Below are 5,516 nucleotides of genomic sequence, written 5' to 3' on the forward strand. Positions count from 1 at the left end.
GAACCCTTGGGCGGGAGCGCCGCCGCGCTTCCCAAGCGGCGCACTATTCAGTGCGCCACCGGGCCGGCCCCTAGTTCCTTTATTTGTATGAGTTATGACTTTACCTTTTTGAAATTTACATATTTTTTTTTTCTTTTTTCTTTTTTTTTTTTGCGGCTCACCAGTAAGGGAACTGAATGAAATTTATCTTTAACTCTGTACTATTCTGATCACTTAGACAGCTACTTTCCTTAGGCTATATTTAAGGCCAGCCCTAACAGCGTAAAGTTGTAAAGGAGACAAGGACAAGACAGAACTTGGTTAATTTCTTGGTATTGTCAGTTTGGCCCATCAGAGGTGCTAATGGTGAGTGTTTTTTTAAACCCAGTTATTTCTGTAGCCTGACAACTATTTTTTAATAGCTAATCTTCTGTAGAATGTTGCTTGAACACAGATGAATTTTACAGACATCTTGTTTCATACCTTGGAAGGATTTAGGCTCCTTCCAGAAAAAAATTCAGACACAAGAAAAAAGACCAAAAGACTGAAAATAAACACATAAGAAGTTCAGGTCCTCTTCTCTCCTTACCTTACCCCCTCAATCTGCTCTTCTCCCTGTATCTGCTTTTCAGTAAATGGCAGCACCCTTCACTCAGGAATTTAGGATTCATCTTTGGTTCTCTCCTCACCTGTATCGTCCACATCCAATATCACTTGTCTATTCGGGCTCCTCTCCAGTCACAAACAAAGGCCTCTACTTTTGCTCAGGCTTCTCAAGTCTTGCTTGGATTACCAACCATAATAGAGATCCAGCTGGCCTCCCTCTTCCCTCCTATCCAGTCTTCACACCACTTCCACAGTCAAATCTTTCAAATCCCAAATCTAACAATAGCATTTCCCTGCTTAAAATCAGAGGTGCCCTTGTCTTCATAAAGCCCCAATACTTTATGGCATAACTTACAAGTCTCCTTAGGATCCTAGCAACCTGAACAACTTCATCTCTTGCTACTCCCCACAGGTTTCCAGATCAGCCTTATTTTCAGACTTTCCTTTGGGAGCTTTTCAAAAATACATATTTCTGGGCCCCAGTCTACAGGTGCAGATTCAACTGGGGTGAAATAGGGCCAAGGGAATCTGAATTTTTATAAACTTGCCTGGGAGCGTCTAATCAACCAAGTTTGAGAACCAAGGATCCAGTACATGGAAGTTTCTTATGGTTCTGTCTTTTTTTTTTTTTTTTAACCGAAACATAATTGATTGTACGTATCTGTGGGGTACAGCATTGAACATCAGTACCTGTGTGCAGTATGTGATGCTCAAATCAAGATAGTTCGTATATTTACCATTACACAATGTAATCATTTTTTGTAGCCTTTTACCAATTTCTTGCTAACTCTCCCTCAGTTTTGTGTCTTTTCACAAAACTGAAAAGGAACCTAATGACCTCCTCCTGAAAAGGGCTTCTCTACCCTCTTGAATTTTTTTTTAATCTTGAGTATTTCTATACTTCCCTCAAATGTCATCTCCTCCAGGAAGCTGCCTCTGATACTCCTCTTCAGTGCAAATTGTCTTTATCTCTTATTTATCTCCTCACTCATCTATGAACAACTTGGAAGACAGAGATTGTCCTTTATCTTTAAATCCACAGTGCCCAGCATAATACCTGGCACATAATGAGTGCTCAGTAAAGTTTGTTGAATGAAAGGAGCATCTTGCTGGACTAGCAGGATCTCACTTACTCTAGGGAGTTGTTATTCTTGCTATAGTTTCTCTCTCCCTTTCCTATTGTCCCCAGTCAGGATTCAGTCATTCTCTGACCTTTTATAAAATGGGGTTATCCTTTAAATTGTTTTCCCTTCCTCCCTCACCCTGCCAATCTCCAACCTTCCTATTCAAGTAACCTCAGCTTAGGTTCTATCTCTTCTGAAACATTCCTTAATCACCTCAGCCAGAAATAATCCTTTAAACACTTATTGTAATAATAAACTCATTTGTTAAGTGTCATACAGTTGTTTCTACACAAGGTAAGGGTACTTCAAAAAGTTTGTGGAAAAATGGAATTAAAAGATAATATGTCCTCATATAGGCCAGCCACCAAAAAAAAAAAAAAGATAATATAAATTTTTCCATGAACTTTTTGAAGACCCCTTGTATGTGTTGAAGACGTACAGTTCATTTCTTATAGTAACCTTGTCCTAATCCCATCCCCTATCATTATGCTCTGGGACTTCACATTTACATAATTACATCAACGTCAATGAACTTTATAGCCATGCCATATCTGCTATCAATTATAATTACTGTAGGGTAAAGCTCATTATAAACTATAATTTTTCTACTTCCCAAGTTACAAACTGAAATTTCCCTCTCACTACAACCTCCTACTCTTCTGCCTCTCCCTGTCATTATCACCAAATCTGAGCCTCATCTGACTCGTGACCTCCAGTTCTTCAACCCCTTCCTGTTCTCCTAGCTCATTAGTCTCATTCTGTCTTTCCTAAAGAGCCCAGATACCGTGGATAGCTATTTCAACACACTGGCAAACCAATCTAGACTTTCTTGTTGTCCTCCCTCTACTGTGCCTTCTTTACCAGTCCTTTGACCTCGTCAATTTGGGCTCTGTTTTCTCCACTCCAAGGCAGCCAGGAGTTACTGACCAAAGTCACAAAGCCATGTTGACTGGAACTTTTATAAATTCATACTATCTAATCTCAGCTAGTTCTTTCTTGCTATTTGGAATAATGACCCCAATTTTCCCTAGATCCTCTATCCCACCCCCATCCTTTTTGTTCTCAGAAGATTGACCCTACACAGAAAAACAAGGCCAGTGTGACTTCCCTGAATATTTAGCCACTTCAAAATCTCTCTGTACATTTTCCCTCCCACTCTTCCTTCACAGTTGCCAAATCAACCCATCTGCCTCTCTCCCTCTTGACCTAATGACCTCCTCCAAAACTTAATTCTTTCAGTACTTCCTCTTTAAAGTAGATAATTATATTTTTAGTTTTTCTGTCAATCAGCTCATTCTCCTTTTCTGAAAACATGCCTACCCCCCAAAAGAAAATCTGCTGCTGCTTCCCCTCTAATTCATTGCCCTAATTCCTTTCTTTGCTTTATTTATTGTTTGTTTAAAGAAAATGTAATTTTATTGATATTTTTTTACATTCTAGGATGTTGTTGGGGAGCAGTTGGGAGGGATGGGGAGAGGGGAAAGGGGAAGGAAATGGGATGGAAGAAGGAGGAAGGTGGAGGGGTGGGATTAAGGCATCTGGCACCCCCCTCATTCCCACAGGGGAGACAAGGGGGGGGTTCTATTGGTGGCTTAGTCATTGCTGGGCTGGGTGCAGATGTCAGGGGGGTTTGTCAAAAGTCCCCCACAACCTCAGCTCAGGAACCCGGGGCCCTTGCTGCGGCTTAGTGGTTGTGGCTGGGCTGGTTGCACGTGTTGTGGGGGGGCTCGGTGGTCACAGCTGGGCTGGCTGAGGGCGGGGGCCTGGTCAAGGCCCTCTCTTTGCTTTACTGTTAACTATCTCGCTACCACCTCTTCACTCTTTAACCTATTGTGATTGACCTTTGCCCCTTCATCCTTTTTTTATTTTTGGCGGCTGGCCAGTACGGGGCCCTCCATCCTTAACTTCCGTTTCACATTTAATTATTGACAACCTCCACTCTCTCTTCATTTGCTATCCATGGCTCTGCTCTCTTCTAGTTCTCTTCCTACCACTCTGATCTTGTGATTGACCTTTGCCCCTTCATCCTTTTTTTTTTTTGGCGGCTGGCCAGTACGGGGCCCTCCATCCTTAACTTCCGTTTCACATTTAATTATTGACAACCTCCGCTCTCTCTTCATTTGCTATCCATGGCTCTGCTCTCTTCTAGTTCTCTTCCTACCACTCTGATCTTAACTTCCGTTTCACATTTAATTATTGACAACCTCCACTCTCTCTTCATTTGCTATCCATGGCTCTGCTCTCTTCTAGTTCTCTTCCTACCACTCTGATCATTTATCTCTGTGTCTCTCACCACTTTTTCCCAGGTGTCTGTCTTGGGACCTCTTTTTTTCTACTTTCTCCTGTGTGATCCCATCTACTTCCACAACTTTATTTATGTGAAAAAGTTCAAAATTTTCTTTAGCCTGCACTTTTCTCCCAAACTCCACATCTACATTCCCTAGAATCCTAAAATTTCAGACATGGAGATCTCAGAGATCATTTTCCCTAAGTCTTCATTGCCTAGATATCTTACTGGCTCTCAATATGTCAGTATTTTCAAAACTGAACACCTCACGCTGGCCAGTTAGCTGAGTTGGTTAGAGTGTGGTGTCGTAACCCCAGGGTCAAGGGTTTGGATGCCCATACCGGCCAGCCTTCAAAATAACAAAAAACTGAATGCTTCATTTTCTCTCTGCTTCTAGTTCCATTACCAAATTGACTCCTTTTCTTGTATTTATTACTGCTACAAATAGACACCTTGAGGTACATAGCTTTCTCACTCCCCATATTCAATCAGCTGCTAATCTAGTAGATTCCATTGCCATAGATTCTCCTGATTAGGTTCATTGTTTTCTATTCTTAACTACCACATTTCTAGGTTAAACCCTAATTATCTCCCACCTACAGTTTGCAGTGGGCTCCTGGCTAGAGTGCCCACCTCTAGTATATTTCTGTTTGGAATTCTGAATATTTTTACTCATTACCACCAAATTAATCTTCCTAAAGAGCAATTCTGATCTGCCACTCTCCAGCCCAAAAACCTTAAATGTCTTTCACTGAACCATTACTCAGTTCTTTACCCTGGCATTAAAAGCCCTCCATGCTCTGGCCTCAATTCTATATTTCTAGCCTTCACGCTGTGCCCATGACCTAGAATACCCTTCCTTCCTTCATCTTTACATGGCAAACTCCCAAGTTCTTTAAAGCTCATTTCAAATACCACCTCTGTCATGAAGTCTGTTTTGAGACCCTAAACTGAATATGAGCCTTCCTTTGAACCCCTATAGCACTTTATTAACACTTTTATTTCAGTACTTAACAGATTTTGCCTTGTATGATAATAATCTGTGTATTCCAGTGCTTCTCAAACTATCTCATTAGAGTGCACCTAATTAAACAGAAAAATGAACAGGTAGCCCCAAGGCTATCTGTCACAAGAACCTGCCTGAAAAGTTAAAATATAATGTGAAGTTTGCAGTGTTATTAGTATTAGACCAATGCTTGTTTTTAATATAAATATACCACACTTACACTGACTAACACTCCAGGAAGATGTGTCTATTTAATCTTGGGGATTTTAGGGCACACGTGGCTCACTGTGAAAGCACTTCCTCTCCACACTCCAAATAGACTAAACATTCTAAGAGCAGACACTGCATAATATTGTAAAACTAATATAGTACTATCTACAGGCAAACTCTCAAGAAACATTGTTGAACTGTGATTCTGGATAGGTTAACTAGTATTAACTGTATTTATTAGAAGTTTACCACTTACCTAGAACTGTATTCCCTGTTTCAAGGAGCTTAGTCCCCATAGGATGAC

Source organism: Galeopterus variegatus, unplaced genomic scaffold (genome assembly GCF_000696425.1).
Source record: "Galeopterus variegatus unplaced genomic scaffold, G_variegatus-3.0.2 Scaffold103, whole genome shotgun sequence".
NCBI classification, from domain to species: Eukaryota; Metazoa; Chordata; class Mammalia; order Dermoptera; family Cynocephalidae; genus Galeopterus; species Galeopterus variegatus.